The sequence below is a fragment of the Crocuta crocuta genome, unplaced genomic scaffold, assembly GCF_008692635.1.
Source record: "Crocuta crocuta isolate KB4526 unplaced genomic scaffold, BGI_CrCroc_1.0 scaffold772, whole genome shotgun sequence".
Lineage (NCBI taxonomy): Eukaryota > Metazoa > Chordata > Mammalia > Carnivora > Hyaenidae > Crocuta > Crocuta crocuta.
The window spans coordinates 215,695-237,606 of NW_027528830.1; the positions used below are offsets into that span (position 1 = coordinate 215,695).

Consider the following 21,912-nt stretch of genomic DNA (forward strand, 5'->3'; position numbering starts at 1 on the left):
GAGTGGGCCAAAAAGTATTTACTATGGATAGATAAGCCTTGATGTAGTCCCAGAGCCTTTGACATGGCAGTTACATGACACCTTGTAGGCATGGTTGTTTGTTTATATTACATGACCAGTAAACGTGCCTTCTACATTTGTCTCTTAAAAGGGCAGCCATGCTTCCTAGCCCATCCTGCACATTTTTTGATCAATCATACATGTAAGTCAAAATATTGTGAGCATTTCCTCTGAATATATGTACATTTTTATTCATAAACAATATACATATAGTATTCAATGATATGTGGGTCATTAGAATATGACATACATATCAAGAAGAGATCAAGATAAAATTATACATATGTACTTTTAATTTTATTGTTTAAGGGTTTTATTTTGTTTATTAATGGGAAATTTAGCTCCTTATCCTTACCTTTATTTCCTCACCCTTCCTGTAGCCTACCTACCTACCAACCACAGGGCATAACTCAGGAGGTAGGAGGGGCTCATTAGGTATTGGCACTAAACAGAAGTGGAATGGCATTTTTCCATTCCTTGCCCAGGGCTATCACATCATATTCTATAGGGATATATGGAATTACTTATGTTATCAACTCCCATTGTTTATATTACCAACTTATCAGCTCTATATGTTATTTGTTTCTACATACAAAATAGGAATAAGTTTTTAAGTTGTTCCTCTTTCAAAAACACTTTTTTTAAATTTAGAAAAAAAAATTTTACATTTATTTATTTTTGAGAGACAGAGAGAGTCAGAGCACAAGTGGGGGAGAGGCAGAGAGAGAAAGAGACAGAATCCAAAGCAGGCTTTGGGCTCTGAGCAAGCTGTCAGCACAGAGTCCAACGCAGGGCTCAAACTCACATCATGACCTGAGCTGAAGTTGGACGCTTAGCTGATTGAGCCACCCAGGCACCCCTCAAAAACACTTTTCTTATCTATATTCTATAATTTCTAATTAAGCATGGCTAAACAAAAACACACTTTTCAGTCTGCTTCTTTCCCAGATCTCACTAAACTGACAGTGAAAGCATAGGCCATGAAGAAGCAATGAAAATTATAAAAGCCTTGGTGTATATATGACTGTATAAAAAATACCTCAAAACTTAGTGCCTTAACCATTTATTAGAAAACAATTCTTGGGTCAGCAATTGGTTCTAGGTGCTCTCTGGACAACTTGTCTCTGCACCACGTGGCGTCAACTAGGCTTACTTGCAATTGCAATCAGTGGGTGGTTAGCCACGCTTAATAATCAGGGTGCCTTGGTTGTCCACATGGCTTCTCCAGCAGGTGAGCTCAGGCTTCTTCTCATATTGTTGAGATTCCAAAGAAGGCAAGAGCTGAAGCTGCAAAGGCTTCTTGAGGCCTTGTTAGAAGTCATAGATGTCACTTTGTCACTTCCTTAGCATTCTGTTGGTTAGAGCAAGTAGCAAGGTGTAACTGACTGGGTTGTATTCCTCTGAAACTCATGTTGAAACCCTAACCCCCAATGTGACTGTATTTGGAGATGTAGGGACTTTAAGAAAGTAGTTAAGGGTAAATAAGGGGATAAGGATGGGGCCTTCATCCAATAGGACTAGCGCCCTTCTAATAGAGGAAGCAACAGCAGGGATATGCAGGCACAGAGAAAGGGCCACAGTGAGACGGTGGTCTTCTACAAGCCACAGAGAGTGGTCTCACCTGATACGAATCCTGCCAACACTTTGACCTTGGACTTCCAGCCTCCACAACTATAAGAAAATACAGTTCTGTAGGATAAGCCATTCAGTCTATGGGATTTTGTTACGACAGCCTTAGCAGACTAATACAAAAGCTCAGCCCAAATTTAAGGAGTAGAAAATAGACTCCACTCCTTGATGAAAGGAGCTGTAAACAATTTTGTGACCTTTTTTAATCCACCACATTTGGAAGATGTCACCTTGTTTTAGAAAGCGCAAGTATATCAAGAGGAATACTTAGAGAAATGCACATACTCTTCCCCTCTACCACCACTTATTTTCTTTAAACAACTTTGTAACTAAAATTGCATTAGCATTTTTTATCTAGGTAAATAAGAGGTGGTAACTTAGTAGGCATATATATAATTAAGCATAAGTGGAAAATGATACCAAAGGCATACAATTTCCACTTAGAAAGTGAAAGCCACATTATGCCAAGGCAAAGCTATCTATGGAGAGGAAATATAGAGGAAAAAAAAATGCCTTTTCCAAGATTGAGCATTAAGCTTTAAATACTGTATTCATTTATTCTTCTCTGACTACTGAGTGAGTTTTTTATTCTCCATAGTTGTTGTACCATATCAATAGATGTTACATCATATGGTCCTTTCTCCATCCTTTTCTCTAATAGAAACCAATTTTATTCAGGTATTCAACCTATTCCTGTATACAGAGGTAAACTAATTAGATTGAGCCATGTTAATTCCTTTCCTCTATCCTAATGACCAGTTCAGAAACCCAGTATCAAATGCTATTTTGTACATGCTATTTCCATGGTGACCATTATTGATGCAGAGAACGCAAATCCTGAATGGGAGGACTTGTAATCCATTACTCTGAGATGGATGGTCTCTCTTCTATTGAACATAAACAAGGAAATATTGTGATCCGGTGGCCACCTTAATAATCATTAGGACTGCTCACCTCAGGACAAAGCTAATACACTGAGGCTCCTGAATCTCACCTTCTGTCTAGAATTCTTCTTGTATTATGTAATAAACATTCTGACTCTTTAGGCCAGTTTCACATAGGATTTATTTTTTGGCCTCTAGCCAAAAGAATCCTTCCTATGTGATGACGCTGTTCCTGTTTCGCCTGAGGAGTCCTTAATGATCTCACATGGAATGGTTTTACAAGGCAAGTCAGTTCTTTTCACACTCCACTCCATTGACCCTCAAATTCACCAGATCGATAAGTGGATTCAGATCTCTATATGCCTCACAAACAAAATCAATTATAAAGCGAATCCAGGAACAGACCGCATACCCACCAAAGGAATTGAAAGACTGTTAATTTATGTTGGCAAAATATGGAGAATATGTGTGGAAATGGATTCTGAGAGTAGTAGACTAAGGAGGGAAGAACACAGTTACAGATCAAATAGAGTTTATCAACAGGGATGCAGTTATTGGAGATTCTGGATTTAATGTTGTAGCTCAAACAGTTGGAAGTTGTCTAAATTATTTGCTAAATTATCTCTTGAGCTTTGCTCAACAGTAACCTATTCTAAATGAACGTGTGATATCAGAAATTTCTTTTTAAAGGAAAGAAATCCAAAAGTTTTATGGAGATATAAATATTGGGATAGATTACCACATATGGATTGCTCACCTGTTCCCTGTTTCCTTCTTCTAGGAGGACAAAGAAATGGCCAGAAAACATTTCCTATACCAGGGACTTGAGAATTGTATAGATGTATGCAAGATCCCACTTTTTAAAAAGCACTTTGGTGGCTCTCCATATGCTGGGGTATGAAGAAAATACTCTGTGCTTGAAAAGCACTCCTGATTTCAAATAGAGGTGCTAAGATGGAAGAGGGCGAGTAGTGGCATTTAACTGTCAAAGTTAAGGTGGGCATGCTGACCATAATAATAACAATAGAGATGGCATGGTATTCAAAATGATACAACTCTCAAAAATCTCTGCAAGGTTTTTATATGTAAGAAAGTTACAGTGATCAAAATAGATGGCAACTTTAGGGTTCTAATTCATTTGTATAATGGAAAATACTCCAGGGTTAGTGGCTGCAGTTCTCGTGTTGTGTTCTTGAACTCAGTAGTTCTCGTGGTAGCCTTTGGACACTTGCCTCTCTAGTCTTTACAGTGATTTTGTAAGCACCTAATCTCCTGTCTTAAAACTCTTCTACTTAAAGTACCTAGAGAGGCACAGTGCACAGAATACTCACTGATACATTCCAATAGAGCCCTGAACTCTTGTCACGATTCTTTCTTCTGTTTCTGGTGTATTATTGGGATAGATGACCTCAGCAAAGGACAGAATTCCAACATTGACTTGTGACCTGTTGAGTAGAAGCTACCAAAGATATTAAGATAGGAATAGTTTAGTGGAAGCTCAGGAGCTCAACTTCCCAGACTTCAGTAANAAATTACTGAAGGGCACTGGGGTGGCTCATTCAGTGAGCATCTGACCTCAGCTCAGGTCGTGATCTCATGCTTTGTCGGTTTGAGCCCCATGTCATGCTCTGTGATGACAGCTTAGAGCCTTCAGCCTGCTTCAAATTCTGTGTCTTCCTCTCTCTGCCCCTCCCCCCTTATCAGCTCACTCTTTCTCAAAAATAAAACATTAAAAAAAACAATTAAAAATACTGTAATTTTTAAACTGCTTCCCTAAGAAAATGCTGAGATGAGGCCACTGTATTTTCTTTCATATCCCCACTTTTGGCCAATGCAAAACATGGGAGAATTTTGGGGTGCCTGGCTGGCTTAGTTGATAGAGGTTGCAACTCTTGACCTTGAGGTTAGGAGTTGGAGCCCCATGTTGGCATAGGGATTACTTAAAAAAAAGAAGATGTAAGAGTTTTGGGAATCCAGGGGATTACTATAGCTAAGTCAAGTAGTAACTATAAGTACATGTGTAGAATCACTTCCGTGTGATTTTATTGCAGCAAATCAACATAGGCTGTGGACTGACTGCAGCTTTTATCTGGACAAAATTTCTCTGTTCCAATACACAGAAAATACCAGAAGTAGTTTGATTTCACCTAAAATGGCAGAAATGTATTTTCAACTCAACAAGATTATCTTAATTCTCTATTCTCTGTGCCATAAATGAGTCCCTAAGAATTAGGTTGTCTAACCATCCCCAGGGCTAAATTGGTGATAATATGCTTATGAGCTCCAGAGAGCAGAAAGTGCTGATATTTTAGACTAAAACTAGGCATGCTAGAAGGTGGGGGCATAAATCATATGTTAATACAGTGAAGTTTCTTGGGATCTGTTTTCTGTGGCATGTGAGTTTATCCTCTCTAATGTCAAGGACAATTTGTTTTCCACATCTAGAAGAAAGAATGCTGAGACTGATGGTGCTCTTTAGATTTTAGAAGCAACATATATCACATTTTGTGTGTCCTTCAGCTTTTTCCTGAGACACCTGAAAGGTTGACAGCTTTGAGTAGAGTCCAAAGGAAAATTCTCCACATGGTTCAGGCTGCAGCTTTTCCCTGTGGCCTTACAGGATCCAGTGAGGTTAGTGGTCATTAAAAATCAATTGAAGTCTGTGGTGTGGAAAGATGTAATGCAAGATTCACGGCAGAAACATCACAGTTTTAGGACAAAGCTATACCTCCTTCAGTGAATAACCATTCTTCCTTGTTTGGAGGGATAGTAGTTGGCTTGCTGTTGGGCCCTCATAAAAACCAGGTACTTGTGAAATATAAGCTACCTATCATGAGCTGAATGTTATCTGGTCTATTCAGCTTTAAAGTCAAACATATCCAAGTGGAAATAGTATGTGAGTGAGTGCATCTGAGCAGATCCTGAAAGCTCCAGTCTCACATGCTGATGTCTTCCTGTTATGTCTACTCATACCTCACCGCCACCTCCCGACTAACCAACACACAGCCTCATGAACAGTTAACTCTCTGTTATGAGTTAACTGAAGAAAAAGCAAAAGAGAGCATAGTTTACAGATGGCTTTGCATAATAAGCTGGCACCATTTCAAATGGATTGCTGAGTCCTATTCAGTTCCACTGAAGTAAAGTGGAATTTTCCCAGTAGGTGGAACTTTGAGTGGTAAAACATCTTTGTTTTTTTTTTTCCTGGAAAGAGAGATAAGTTAATAGGCAGTAACAGATGATTTAGTCAGATTGACATGGACATGAAAAGAATAAGACCAGAGGACTAGTGAGAAGAAGTCCTTCCCAAGAAGGACTTGGGAAGAAGCATGTAGGTGAGTCTCATAAAATGGGCCCATGTGTAAAGATAGTTGGGTTCCATATACATGTCCATCATATTGGCTGAAAGCCCAATATCAATTCTTTCTTGTGAGTAAAACTTCAATTTTACACAGGGGCACCTGGGTGGTTCAGTCAGTTAAGTGTCTGACTTTAGCTCAGGTCATGATCTCATGGTTCATGAGTTCGAGCCCCACATCAGGCTCTGTGATTACCACTCAGAGTATGGAGCTTGCTTCGGATACTGTGTCTCTTCTCTCTGCCTGCTCATGCTCTTTCTCTCTCTTTCAAATTAATAAACCTTAAAAAATTAAAAAAAAAAACCTTCAATTTTACGCAGACACTCAGGCTCCTCCATGTGACTTTATACTCTAAGGAAGGCTGGTCACATTTCCACTCAAGCAGGTGAATCAATCAATCTAGCCAATCACAATTATCTAATCTTCTTATGAGTGGTTGGCTTAAAAGGGGCCAGGTGACCCAATTTTGGCCAATAAGACATTGAAGGAAGTCTGCTGTGGGGTTAGTTCTGTGAGCGTTTCTTGATCTATTAAAAAGAAAATTAGGGGCACCTAGGTGGCTCAGTTGGTTGAGCATTTGACTCTTTATTTTGGGTTAAGTTGTGATCCTGGGATTGTGGGATGGAGCCCCGTGTCCAGCTCTGTGCTGACAGCATGAAGCCTGCTTGCTATTCTCCCTCTCTCCTCTCTCTCTCTCTCTCTGTGTCTCTCCTTCTTCCCCTCTCCCTCTCTCTGTCTCTCCTTCTGCCTCTCTCCCCTGTTCATGCTCTCAATACATAGGTAGGTAGGTAGATAGATAGATAAACAGAAAATACAAGATAGTCACTACATTTGCCTCATTTGGAAATGGGAGTTAGCCTTACAAATAAGGAAGGAGAGGGGTGCCTGTGTCGCTCAGTCAGTTAAGCATCCAACTGTGGCTCAGGTCATGATCTACCAGTTAATAGGTTCAAGTCCCAACATCAGGTTCTGTGCTGACAGATTAGAGTCTGGAGCCTGCTTTGGATTCTGTCTCTCTATTTCTCTGCCCTCCACCGCTTGCACTCTGTCTCTCTCAGAAATAAATTTAAAAAAACGTTTTTTTTTAATTTAAAAAATAAGGAAAGAGAGGGTTGCTTTTGTGCGTGTATTGGTTATAGCAACAACATGTGGTTTGCCAGACAGCATTGCCAGCTGCATCAATGGTAGTACACAAAATATGGTGCCGACAGCGTCAACTGTGCAAGCTAAATAGCTGACATTAAGTGGCAGCAGCATCCATGTCCTCACAGGACTAATTCTGTGTTAGATTTTGGATGTATCCCTGGGTTGCATGGCTTCTGAGCTCTCCTGGAGAGGTTTTTTGTTATTAAATATTAAAGAGAAAGAGCACAAGCAGGAAGTGGGTAGAGAAAGAGGGAGACCCAGAATCCAAAGCAGGCTCCAGGCTCTGAGCTCTCAGCACAGAGCCCGTTGCGAGGCTCGAACCCACAAACCATGAGATAGATCATGACCTGAGCTGAAGTCAGATGCTTAGCTGACCGAGCCACCCGGGCACCCCAAAGAATTTTTTTTTAATGTTTATTAATTTTTTAAGGTGTGGGAGGGTGGAGAGAGAAGGAGACACAGCATCCAAAGCAGGCTCCAGGTCCTGAGCTGTCAGCACAGAGCCTGATGTGGGGCTCAAACTCACAAACAGCGAGATCGTGACCTGAGCTGAAGTCAGACGCTTTAACTGACTGAGCCACCCAGGAAGCCCTCTTCTGGACAGTTTTTGAGCTAACCAATAATCCTTCCAATAAATCCTGCCCAAACCAGGCAGAGTCCATTTCTATTGTTGGTAGTTAGGGTACCCTGGCACATATAGATCGTCTGGATCAAATGATCTTTGAGATATCAGTCCAAAAGACACGTATTTTTGCAGCACTATCATTGTTTTCAGAATTGAGTGTTTCCTTGTGAGTTTTAGTTTTTAATGCTATTAAAAGTTAGAAAAGGCAGGGGCGCCTGGGTGGCTTAGTCGGTTAAGCGTCCGACTTTCACTTAGGTCATGATCTCGCGGTTCGTGGGTTCAAGCCCCGCGTCGGGCTCTGTGCTGACTGCCAGCTCGGAGCCTGGAGCCTGTTTCAGAGTCTGTATCTCCCTCTCTCTCTGCCCCTCCCCTGCTCACACTGTGTGTATGTGTGTCTCTCTCTCTCCTAGAAATAAATAAAAATATTAAAAAAAAAGGAAAGGCAAATGTTCATCCACCTACCAGTAGTATTGTCTGGATCAATCTCCAGCTGGTACAAATAACTAAGGAGTAAAACATGGACATTTAAAAAATTTATTTAAAATTAATAATGGACTAAATGAAAATTAAATATGAAATATGGAAATGGAAAAGAAAGGCAATACCTTTCATACAAGTTGTGGTGCTAGCTTTTACTTATTACTGCTCCTGAGGAGCAAATAGGCAGAGCTTTAACTCTCACCAGAGACTTTTAAAATTTATCATCACAATATCCTTATTCATGAACTGAATGTCATAATTTCACCAGCTTTTCAAACTATCCTGAATTCTCTTCTTTCCCTCCATCTCATCTCAATAATTGGGGCCACATGATTCCCACCTGCACAGTCTTTGGATATCTATTTCTTCAGGCCAATGCTAATCAGAGGTAAGAAGAATTTAAACAGCCCCAGCCTCACAGTTTGACTTACTGTATGCTGGGCATACTTCTTGGCACTAAGGATGCTTCTGCATCCCAAAGACAAATTTCAAGCTTTGGTAGACTTCCTTTCTAATGATTTCTTTCCTTGCTGCCAGCAAAAAATCCCTCCTGTCCTCTTCTGTCAATACATCTATACTTTGTTTTACTTCCTCTGTACTGGCCTAGCTCACTGCCATCTGTACCCCATGTATGGATGTGTAGTGGGAAGTCTTAATAAATCTATTAGATTAAAAGAAGTTGGGCATTGTTGCTTTTTCCATTTGGGAGATGAATATTTTTATTCACTTCAGATGTATAATCTTATGCCTTTGTAAGACCTAGATGTTTCAAATTAGTCAATGAGGGTGAGTCTTTTCTTGGTGCGGGGTGAGGGGGGGGTTGTTCTTTATAGTTGCAATGCTTAGCTCTGAACTCTGTGGTTGGGGGTTTATTTTAATGACTATCACCTGCTGGCTTTGGGGGCAAAGACTGATGCCTTCTTTCAGTGCTTTGTCCCATATATGGGCACACTACTCTTCCTTGGACACCATTTAGCTCAGCTGAGAGAGACTTAATGCCCAAATTAAGCTTCATAAAAGGCTAGAACATAATGAAATGGCAATTTGCTACTAAGAGTAGGACCATAAGAGTAAATAATATAACATCATCGCATAACTTACTCATCTTCAGCTTTTAACTCATTACAGGGCTTTTTACTTTCTCTTTTGTGTTCTGTTTCTGCAAGCCCATATCCCCAAATAGCTGTCCTTGTCACTATTAAGACCCAGAAAGGGATGGGAGTTTCTATCTGCCTTAGGCCCATCCTCTCAGCTCTGGTTTTCTACCTGAGTGCCTCCTTCCCCAGATATTTGATCCTGGTAATAACCACAGGCTTTATAGAGGAAGAAAAGACATCTCCAGTGGCATAGCCTAACCTCGCTAATCCTATCTTGAGCACACATATCAGGTATTAGTCAGGCCTCTTCCAACTGCATGATTCAAAAATTTATCTTAAACTTGCTTAAGAAAAATACATAATTCTTTGGCTAAGATAATTGAAAAGACAGATCTTGCTTGTTTCAGGCAGGGCCGAACAAGGAAGTTCCTGTCATCTGTCTTTTGTCATTTGAGAGAGCTTTTCACTGTCTTCACCTTTTCTCTATCTCAGTCTTACTCTTGTTTAAAACTCTCCCCTCTCTATCCATTCTTCTTTGTTTTCCTTTCTATTAAGTCTATTTCCAAGGAAGATTCCCCACACTTTAGTAAACATGGCCATTAGCAGCTTTAGATCTACCTTGAACTACAGCAGTCCCAATGAAAAGAGAATGATGCAATCCCTGCCTTTCAGTATGGGTCCATCAAAATCTCAAGAGATGGCTCTGATCGGCCTAGCGTGGCTCTCTGAACTAATCCTGTATCTAGCAGATGGAGGCTCTGATTGGCCAGCCTGGATAATGTAACTATTCCTGTGGAAGGAGTACCTTGTGGTAGGCAGTTTTACTGGGAGTAGAGTGCTGTTTCCCTAAAGAAAAAATCTCAAGGCATTTGAAAAGTGATAGATCCAGAAACACTACGGTATTTCCAATATTCATTCTAGAGATGAGGGTATATAACAGCAGGAGATTAATAGAGTTGTAGTAAAACATGATAAAATTGCTATGGTCTATAGGTCAGACACAGAATAATTATGAATTATTATTAATTATAAGACTGGTTCAGTCATAAACAATCTGAAACAATATTACCAAAGGTATGGAAAATGGTCTCCTAAATCCCATATAAGACCAAATGCCATATAAGGCATATCCAGAATTTAACATGAAATATTTTTGAACTTTAAGTTTAATTAAATTAAATTAATAATTTAAAAAATATGTGGGTTACAGACCCAATTTGGCTTCCCCTGAAAGCAGAGGCTGATACAAAGTCTTGGCTGCAGATCACATGTTAAGGATGTAATTTCAGGAAACAGAGTGAGACAAGAGAAGAGAAAGTCAATATAAGGGTGTGTTATTTAAGTCTCTGCTAAAGGCACAGGGACTCAGTTAGGCTGAAACTTCTGCGAAGTATGAATTTTTTTCAGAACTTTCTATCTGAGGGAAATGAGGATGAAGTATGGCTCCCACATTGGTTAATGGCTGATATCTGACCTAGGGAGTATTAACATAGCTCACTTCACGGCTGTGGCCACTTCAGCCCACTGGCTCCAGGGCATAGAAGAGGCACAAACAGAAAGCAAATAATTCTATACCTGCTTGAGGTGGGACCTTGTCAACAGGAGGTGAACCTGAACACTTAATACCTAAAAACAGAGGTGGTCCAAGGGAATGGGAATGGGGCTCCAAAGTATCTGCTACATAAAATAAACATATGTGAAGACCAAATATGGCGCATACATGGTTTGCCAGTGTTTGATTTTCAGTCCATTGGTTTAAAAATTCACAAATTAGGGACACCTGGGTGGCTCAGTTGGTTGAGCATCGGACTTCAGCTCAGGTCATGATCTCATGGTTCATGAATTCAAGCCTTGTGTCAGGCTTTCTGCTGTCAGTGCAGAGCCTGCTTAGGATCTTCTGTCTCCCTCTCTCCCTCCCTCCCTCTCTCTCTCTTTCTCTCTACTTCTCTCTCTTTCTCTCTCTCAAAAAAAAGAAATATTAAAAAAAAAAAAAAAGAAATTCACAAATGAGGGATGCCTGGCTGGCTCAGTCACAGAAGCGTGTGACTCTTGATCTCAGGGTTGTAAGTTCAAGCCTCACACTGGGTGTGGAGATTACTTAAATAAACAAAACTTAAAAGAAAGAAATTCACAAACTAAATTCATAATATGATCTGACTTTTCAGAAATTGTAGAGGTCAAATACATAAGAGGGTCAAGTTTTGCCTATTTATCCACTAATTCAACAAATTTAATGAACATTTACCACATGCAGCATGCTGGAGATACATCATAGAACAAGATAAAGTAACTGCCTCACTGAGCTTGGATTCTGGTTAGGAGATAGTCTACAAATGAGTAAGGTAATTTTAGATTGTTGGGTTACAGGTGCTGGTGAAAAATGAAACAGCAGAAGCTAATAGAGAGAGAAACATGGCTGCTCTATCAGATAGGGTGGTCACAGAAGGACTTTCTATATGAATGATATTTGACGAGAAACCTGAATGAGAAGAGGCAAGCCAAATGAAGATTTGGGAGGAATATTCTCAGCAAGGTGAATAGTTTATATAAGAGCTTGGAAGGCAGCAGGGACTCTTATGTTTGAGGAGCAACTGAATCAACGGTGGTGAAGTCAAGAGTGAGGGGAAGTAGTAAGAGATGAGGTGAAACCTGTCAGGTCAGGTGGTGTGCTGCTGGCTATGGCAAGGGAGTAAGGCTTCATTCTTCATGAGATGGAGGAGCTCAGAGGAGGAATGAGATCTGATTTTCTGTTTTAAAAAAATCTACTCTGGTTGCTCTGTGGAGAGCGTTTATAGGCAGCTGTGTTCCCTGGATTCATGGAACGGACACACCTGGATATTTTTGGTTTCCATGAACAAGTGACTCTCTCAACCACGTTTTGCTTAAAACACATAACAGGTTTCCACACAAAGGCTTACACCACAACTGTTTTAGCAGCATTACTCGTAATAGCCAAAAAGTGGAAACAACTCAAATGTCCATTAACTGAGAAGTGGAAAAACACAAAATGTATTATCTTCAAGCATATATCCATACAATGGAAAGACATTTAACAATAAAAAATATTGATGCCTGCTACAACATGAATGTCAAAATCATCAGGCTAAACGAAAGAATTCAGACCTAGAAAGCCACATATTACATGAGTCTATTTATATTAAATGTCCAGAAAAAGCAGATCTATATATAGAGAACTCAGATTACTGATTGCCTGAGGCTGGGAATGGGAACAGAGATTAACTGCAAGGGAGAAGGAAGGACCTGAGCAGAGTGATGGGAATGTTCTAAAACCATGTGGTCGTGATGGTTGCACAACATGTGAAATCTACTGGAAATCACTGAATTGCATACTTAAAACAGGTGAATTTTAAGGCATGTAAATTATACCTCAATGAAGTTGTTTCTTAAAATATATAGTTATTTCTAAATTGATAATATATATCCTCAGATCATATGGACCCTGGGTCTCCACAGACATTGGCCTGACTGAGAGGTTCCCTACACCCCATAACTCCCCTTGCTGTAGATAGCAAGTGGCCCCAGTCACCAGCGGTCAGCTTTGGGAATCAATTGAGGTTAATGTTTCTTCCTCTCCCAACTTTCCTCCCTCTCAGGAGATGGTCCCCAGTCCAAACATTCCAGATTTCTCTGATTTTCAAAACACTCAGATTGATCTCTGCTTCTGTGAGAAATCTCTTTGTCATCTGCTCACTTCTTTCTCTCAGTTTTTGGTAACTGTTTTAAGAAACTTTATTTTCAGGGGTGCCTGGGTGACTCAGTCAGTTAAGCATCCATCTCTTGGTTTCTTTTGGCTCAGGTCCTGATCTCATGGCCATGAAATAGAGCCCTGCCTCAGGACTTGTGCTGGGCATGGGGCTTGCTTGGCATCCTCCCTCTCTCTCTGCCCCTCCTTCTCTCTCCCTCTCTCTCTCTGCCCCTGTCTCTCTTTCACAAAATAAATAAACTTATAAAAAACACCCCCCCCACTCTTTTTCTCCCCTCTTTCTCCCTTGCTACCTCTGTTTTCTCCACCGTCACCTATCACTCTTTCTCTGTATTTGTTCCTTTTGTGACTCCTCAAAACGACTATAAAAATCATGACCTTTACATGGGAGAACAGTACAGGACAGGCACATAAGTATCAAGAGAAGGGAAAGATTAAGCAATACTTTGCCATATCAACCTCTAAACTTGGAAGTACCAAAAAGTCCTTCTTATGAATATCCTCAAAATGTCCTTCTGTCTCACTGTTGTATAATCAGAACTGCTCTCTCTAATTATTTTACAAGAAATTTGTTATTAAAGCATATTTTAAAGTTGCTTATTTGTATATAACTGTGTTTTAAAATTATTTTTTGTTATGAGCAAGAATATTTACAAAAATATTTTTTAAATTTTTTAAAATGTTTTTTTAAAAGTTATTTTTGAGAGAGAGAAACAGCGTGAGCAGGGGAAGGTCAGAGAGAGAGGGAGACACAGAATCTGAAGCAGGCTCCAGGCTCTGAGCTAGCTGTCAGCACAGAGCCCGATGCGCGGCTCGAAACCACAAACCATGAGATTATACCCTGAGCCGAATTGGGACGCTTAACCCACTGAGCCTCTAGTTGCCCCTACAAAAAATATTTTATTGATGTTAATGTGCATACTTTTGTGGTCTGACCCACTAAAAGGACCACTTATTATATCATTTTTATAGAAAAAAAATTACGTCTGAATACCAAACAAGGATTTGGAATTTAGTTCTGGTTTATTAACTGGAGACTGACACTACTTAACTAGTTTTAAGTACCTTTCTTTTTTTGTAGATGGTGTGTCACATTGTTCCATTGACCACCTTCTTATCTTGTTTTATTGCAAAATTTTTCTGTTCTATTCTTAAAGGCAAAAAGACAATCATAGATGTAGTTAAGTAAAACTAAATTTCTCTGTCAATAGAACAGATGACAGATTCTTCATTTTTGGATCTTCCTATCATATGAAATATACAATTTTGGGAATAATTAGCATATTAATAGCCTCAAGTCAGAGTTCACTTCTTGGTTATGAATATCTAAAAGAGTGAGATTCTAAGTGCCTTTAAAATTCAGCTTGCAGGAAACAATCAGGACTGCACATCATAATGCCCTGTTATGTGAGATTATGAAATAAGGTTACTATTATGTCTTGCCCTAAGGGAGGTGGATATATACAGACATGTCAAGGCAGAGTGCATTCAGGGGCGCAAAGGAACTGTTCAGCCCTATTGGGAGAAGGGTAGGAAGAAACAAAGCTGAGCTTTCATTTCCTGTAGGTTGCTCATAATTTATGAGATTTCTTTGCATCTTCAAATATCGTTAAGTCTTCCATATACTTGTTAAGCCACAATAATGAAAACTAAGATCATAAACAGCAAAAACTCCATTTAAGTGTAGGGTAGAATTTTCTAATGCAACCTAGGTGGAGAGTATCTCAGCAGAAAAGGNAACAGCGTGAGCAGGGGAAGGTCAGAGAGAGAGGGAGACACAGAATCTGAAGCAGGCTCCAGGCTCTGAGCTAGCTGTCAGCACAGAGCCCGATGCGCGGCTCGAAACCACAAACCATGAGATTATACCCTGAGCCGAATTGGGACGCTTAACCCACTGAGCCTCTAGTTGCCCCTACAAAAAATATTTTATTGATGTTAATGTGCATACTTTTGTGGTCTGACCCACTAAAAGGACCACTTATTATATCATTTTTATAGAAAAAAAATTACGTCTGAATACCAAACAAGGATTTGGAATTTAGTTCTGGTTTATTAACTGGAGACTGACACTACTTAACTAGTTTTAAGTACCTTTCTTTTTTTGTAGATGGTGTGTCACATTGTTCCATTGACCACCTTCTTATCTTGTTTTATTGCAAAATTTTTCTGTTCTATTCTTAAAGGCAAAAAGACAATCATAGATGTAGTTAAGTAAAACTAAATTTCTCTGTCAATAGAACAGATGACAGATTCTTCATTTTTGGATCTTCCTATCATATGAAATATACAATTTTGGGAATAATTAGCATATTAATAGCCTCAAGTCAGAGTTCACTTCTTGGTTATGAATATCTAAAAGAGTGAGATTCTAAGTGCCTTTAAAATTCAGCTTGCAGGAAACAATCAGGACTGCACATCATAATGCCCTGTTATGTGAGATTATGAAATAAGGTTACTATTATGTCTTGCCCTAAGGGAGGTGGATATATACAGACATGTCAAGGCAGAGTGCATTCAGGGGCGCAAAGGAACTGTTCAGCCCTATTGGGAGAAGGGTAGGAAGAAACAAAGCTGAGCTTTCATTTCCTGTAGGTTGCTCATAATTTATGAGATTTCTTTGCATCTTCAAATATCGTTAAGTCTTCCATATACTTGTTAAGCCACAATAATGAAAACTAAGATCATAAACAGCAAAAACTCCATTTAAGTGTAGGGTAGAATTTTCTAATGCAACCTAGGTGGAGAGTATCTCAGCAGAAAAGGTTTGGTTTTATATTTTCATTTTAAACTGCTGATTTTAAAATAGGCTGCTATAGAAAAGGGTGTGAGTTTATTTTAGCTTGGTCTCCATTTCCTGTGTAAAGCCTTTGGATGGATGTTAAGTATAGATATGAAATTACTGGAAAAAACAATCAAAGAGAAAATATTATTACAAAAATTAAACACTAATTTTCCACATAGTTATTTTGAAAGGAAAATCAGTTTGGCAAGGCAGAAAAGGACTTTGGCAAAATACCCTGACCCTTCTAGGCTCCCTGATTTAATAAAAAAAAAAAAAAAAAAAAAANCCTTTTTACCCCACAGGTTGAAGTCTGTAAGAAACCGATGATTAAGTTTAGGGCTTTTACAGAGTTGGCCATATTTTTGAATCCTGCCCTTTAATTTACTATATGCTTTACAAAATTAGGTAGCTGTAGTAGACAGTTACACCCAGGTGCCCACTTCTTTCAGTAAGAAAAAGCATTGGAATTTACAAATGGGCATTGACCTGTGACTATCTGTTGATGAGAACGTTGTGATCTTTGTCAAACCATGCTGCAAATGCACCAGGTTATGGCACTAGTTTTCCAACATTACTGCTGAAGTTGGGAAAGGAGATGGGTGAGCAGGTGCAGTACACTTTGGGGAACATTACTCTTCATGCCCACTTGGGCCAAGTGACTCCTTGAAAAGCAGCCAATAAAAACTTTAAAAATTAAGTTTTCATATAGAAATGTATATAGTTAATATCCTTCCCCTTAAACATTTAAAAGTAGGGGGTGGGTAATGAATTCCCACCAGCTTGGCATGAAAAAGATTGGCTTCTCCACCAAACATTGGTTTGGAAGTCTTCCCAAAAGAAAGCTGTCCAATCAAATTGCTGTAACCTTATGTAGTAAAAACAATGCACAAAATTTATTTATTTTTCTGGGGCACCCGTGTGGCTCAGTTGGTTAAGCGTCCGACTTTGGCTCAGGTCATGATCTCATGATTCGTGGGTTCGAGCCCCGCATCAGGCTCTGTGCTGACAGCTAGCTTATTTTTGAGAGAGAGTATGGATGGGGGAGGGGCAGAGAAAAAGGGGGACAAAGGACCTGAAGCAGGCTCCATGTGTTGACTGTGGTCAGCCCGAAGTGGGGCTCAAACTCACAAACTGAGAGATCATGACCAAGTAGACCTCAGATGCTCAACCAGCTGAGCCACCCAAGCACCCTATTAATGTATTATATTTAAATGTAACTATCAAATTTTTCCAACCATAGTATAAGAACCCTCAAAATCATCTTGTCTAGGATCTTCAGAAAAATGCATACCTTTGTAATTTAGGATGGATTACTCCTTGGAGGCCTCCAGAAGCTCCACAACTTCTCTTAGTAGCGACTAGAAGATTCCAACTGCCTTAATCTCCATGCCTGATGAAATCTTGTACCTTTTCAAATTGGGCCATAGCTCTCTATTGGGCTTTGTTCTTGTTCCTTGTCCTTACTGTGGTTATTAATACCACTCTGGAAATTCAAGAAAAACAGACACGTATACACCCAAGTTCTAGAAACATTTCCAGTTTGGATCTATGAATTCCAAAAGTAATATTTTAGTACTGAAGACCTGATACTCAAGACCAAAAATTTAAAGAGGTCTGAAAATGATTGTGTGTGTGTGTGTGTGTGTATGTGTATATTTCAAGAGTAAGAGGACTTAACTTTGGGACATAATATTATTTGAAGCTTCCCTCACCTCTACCTGAAGCACAAACCAAGGAAATGTGAAGAACTTAGTGGTGTAGGGGACACTTATGTGCCTTGTGCCTTTTGGGTACTAAATCACTTTAATTTCCTTAATACATGGTGAAGGCATTTCTTTAACACTTCTTTATGGAATTAAATTGTGGACTCCTGGAGGTGAAGCCCATGTTTCACACACAGAGAGCTTGTGTTTCTGAATACTAGCACCTAGTATAATCCTAGCACTTAGTACATAAAGTACTAAAAACATGACTGACAAATCAACAAATCAATAAGCATGTATTTACAAACTACTGTGACTATGAAATATAATAATTATTTCATAATTATTAATAAATAAGGCCAGCTTATGATACTCAGTTTGAGTAAACATCTGCTTGGATTTCAAATACTACCACATTTTCAATTTCTTTTTGTGTTTTACTGAGATTAATAATTTTGAAATGAATATTAATGTGGGTGGAAGCATCTCAAGTTTTCAAGAGTTTCACAGGGGTATAAGTACTATTAAAAAGAGAATCAGGGGGCCTGGGTGACTCAGTCGGTTAAGCATCTGACTTTGGCTCAGGTCATGATCTCACAGTTCATGAGTTTGAGTCCCACATCAGGTGAGCTCGAGCCCCGCTTTGCGTGAGATTGTGCTGTGCTTTGAGTGAACACAAGCCCCTCTTTGGGTGAGTCCTGCTTCTCTCTCTCTCTCTCTCTCTCTCTCTCTCAGAAAAAGGAAAATCACAAAATTTAAATATTCAGTGGGAGAAAATAGAACAACTTCAACAAAAAGATTTTGAAATCTTTTTTTCTTAAAAATATTAACATTAGATCTGTTTACTGTTCATCATGGACATACTGGTTTTTTTTCACCCAAGATCCCTGATAATCAGTATTGTCTTGTCCAATTCCTTGCTTTCCAAACTTCCTTTCTTCATCTTAGGATTCTATAGATGTACCCAAGGGTACTTGGACACCATACACTCTAAAGAAAAACATAGCACAGTTCCTTATAAAAATGTGCTTCTGGGGTGCCTGGGTGGCTTAGTCGGTTGAGCGTCCGACTTTCGCTTAGGTCATGATCTCGCGGTTCGTGGGTTCAGGCCCCGCGTCGGGCTCTGTGCTGACTGCCAGCTCAGAGCCTGGAACCTGTTTCAGTCTGTGACTCCCTCTCTCTCTGACCCTCCCCTGCTCACGCTGTCTCTCTCTCTCTCTCCTAGAAATAAATAAAACATTAAAAAAAAATGTGCTTCTGTTTGTTGTACTTGTTGTATGTGTCCTGTCTGTCATTTCTACAGTTGACTTGTAGAAATCCACATCTTTAAATGATCAAGACTGCATTCAATATTAAGGTCAACAACTGTACTTTTTAATATTGAATTACTGGTATGTTTCCTATGTTGAATTTCTTGGCAACCAAGTGAAGGTTCTTTATAAACTGGACTCAAAAGCTCTTATTTACTGTCAGTTCAGAATTCAGTTCTCAAAGCAAATGTCATATGCACAATAGTCCTGTTGTGGATTCAGAACCAAGTACCATTTCAACAATAGTAACTCCTCCTTATGAGTCCATGTTCTGCAGACATCTGGTTTCAACTAGGCACTTGAGAGACACCTAAGAATGTTTATAATAGTTCTGTTAGGCCATAAATTCTGATAGATTCCCAGACGCTTAGAACTAAATTATTTTCCTTCCTATCTGCTACCTATGTTCTGCATGTCAGGTTGATGATTCCACCTTAAGTCTAATGCATAATCTAAAATGCCAGTAGAGGTTGCTCACCGGTAGTGTAATTTTGAGGAGTTAGTTTCTTTTTTTTCCAAATATTTTACAAAGAGCTTGTGTTATTTTGTAATAAGAAAATAAACTTTGTTTAGAAAAAAACAAAAGCAATTTCAAGGATACATATCAAGATATTTTGTATAGAGGAAAAGATTCTTTTTTGAAATTATTATTATTTCTGGCAGCCAGTGAAATTTCTCCTCTGATATTCTGGCAGACTATGAAACCATCTCAGAAAGAATTTAACTTTTTACTAAAAACATAGAAACATCCTCTTTTTCTACAAGGTTGAAAAGGTTGTCCACATCTCTCCCATTCAGCTCCAGGGTAGTTTGGAGTGTGTTTGATTTCAAACTGTGTAAAAGGAGAGGTAAATCAGCAGCCTGCCGACCACATCAAGTCCAAATGCCTGTTCTGTTTGGTGATTACATGATTTAAACATTGAAATTGAATGCCCCTTGCATGAACATTTTGTTCCCCAGAGGTCCACCACATATTTAGGTAACCTGCCTGGCACCTGAGGCATTTGAATTTGACACCTTTAGGTTAGCATTTAGTAGACTGAGAAATAATGTCCCTGAGACATGTTAGACAAAGCAATAGTTGTGCTAGTGACATCATTCTGCTTTTCATTTTGCATACGGGAAAAACTAATTTCAGAAATAAGGAATTACTTTTAATTCAGGGTATACAGCCACATGCCTCTTGTATAACTTTATAATTTTATCCCCTTTATCTTCCTCCCTGTTTAATCCATTTTGCACACATTTCCTGGCTAATATTCCTAGAGCTTAACTTTCCCCATGTATTTATTGTTTATTCATTCATTCTTCCTTTGCTGTGTGCCAGGCTCCTTTAGGTGCTAAGGAAACAAAAGTGGATATGAAGTTCACAGTTTCACACCCCCTGAAGGGGATCAGATGATGTGTAAATTAAAATAACAGGATTGCCATAGTAGGTAGGAACTGAGTTCTATAGTACCACAGAGAATGAAGATTGTGACAATGCCTGAAGTTTTCCAAAGGTGACAATTGAGCTAAGTCTTGAAAGAAGTGGACATTCAGCTGATGATCAAGTTAGATAAAGGCATTTGAAGCCCAAGGAAGAGCAAAGAGCAAGGCACAAGTTCAAGGGAAGGTTTGGGAGATTCAAGGAATTGCAATTAGTTTGTTTTGACTGGAGCACAAGGAGTAAGGAATAGGGAGAAAAGAAATATGCATTATTCATTTCATGATTCATTTGATAAATTGTTTAATGACTTACTACGTGTCAAACATTGATTATACAACAGCGATTTATATAGACAAAGCATTTGTTGCACAGAGATGACCATCTAATAAGAAATACAGAGAAGAGTTAATAAGATAGAGTGTAGTAAGTGCTATGATAAAGTAAATACTTGAGGTCAAGGACGCACAGAAGGATGTGCAGAGGTAGACAAGAGTATGGTAGATTCTATGATGTGTTGTGGTTCCCCTTCATGCTTAAAGTACTTTTTCCTTCTAGTTTCTGGGAGTGCTGCTAGAAGACAACCTTTAAATTGTAGCATTGCTCAAGGTTATACTTCCTTCCAGGAACATCCTACATCCAGTTCTTGATCAATGTGTTATATAAAGCTCTGTCCCCCTCATCCAAACTTGAAACATTCTGAAGGGTCATTCTAGCTACAGAGTTCCCTGTGGGGTTGGTTGAGAGGTCTTTCTGAGACTGTAGAAAAGCTCAACTCTTCCCTCTGCCTAATCCGATCTTCCTCCCTTCCCTTCCATGAGTAGTGACCTGCAGGGGTCCAGCCTCTGCAAGCCAGGGTTGACCTGGAGAGTGAGGGTTGGAGTCAGCGAAGAAGACATGGAGCCAGCCTCTCCGGGTGGACTGCTCAAATTTATTTTTCAGTTTAGGATTTTTATAGCAAATCTAATCAATCATGCTTAAACAATCTACATTTTTAGAAAGCAGTCATGGGACTTAGCATTTCTAAGTTTTCTTGGCAACAATGATTTCATGGTACATGATTTCTACTTCAACCAATAAAACTTAACCAGGTAGTCATAACAAAGTTCTATATATTCTTTACTACATATGGCAGGGTATCTAAGGGTAAGTGAAGCATATAGCCATAATACATGAGAACACAGTGTCCTTTAATTGTTTAAGTTTAGTGGGCAAGCAAGAACAGGATTTACTTGTACCCGCAGTTATAGATGATAGACTTTCACAACCCCTTAATAAGAAAGAACAATATCAACATTTATCATAGAGGACATGTGGAATTGTTTCACGTGGATCAACTAGAGTTTGGTCTCTGCATTTACAAGTCTCATTCTTTGGCCAAAACAATCCATAAGTTGCCTCACAGATTTGAGACCAGGGGCAACAGGCAAATAGTTCTCTAACACTTTTCCAAGAAAGTCCTCTAAAATGAATAAGTTTTGTTTTGTTTCTGCTTAAAGCATAATATGTAGTATTATTGGCAATTAGACCCCTACAAGGAAAATGAGTTCCAGGTCTCTTATAATAGAGCCCATGCATAACAGACTGTCCCCAATTTTGTCAGCTACTACAATAAGCACAAGACAACATCCTATTGAGGGGATGGGCATGATATTTAGGTACATTCCGTTTTGGAGGAAGAGGGGAA

General features: G+C 39.2%; 1 long non-coding RNA gene across 2 annotated transcripts; it reads right to left on the reverse strand.

Annotated features, from left to right (window-relative positions):
* Nucleotides 1-1,118: 1,118 nt before the first annotated feature.
* LOC144224895 (uncharacterized) lies at nt 1,119-14,127 on the reverse strand. 2 transcript variants are annotated; one of them, XR_013333178.1, is made up of 3 exons: nt 14,070-14,127; nt 3,905-4,032; nt 1,119-1,411 (listed from the first exon to the last, which is right to left on the reverse strand). It is a non-coding gene; the product is annotated as an uncharacterized LOC144224895 (long non-coding RNA). The 2 variants fall into 2 exon arrangements; XR_013333177.1 differs by lacking the exons at nt 3,905-4,032; nt 14,070-14,127 and adding exons at nt 1,682-1,731; nt 2,297-2,358.
* Nucleotides 14,128-21,912: the final 7,785 nt, after the last annotated feature.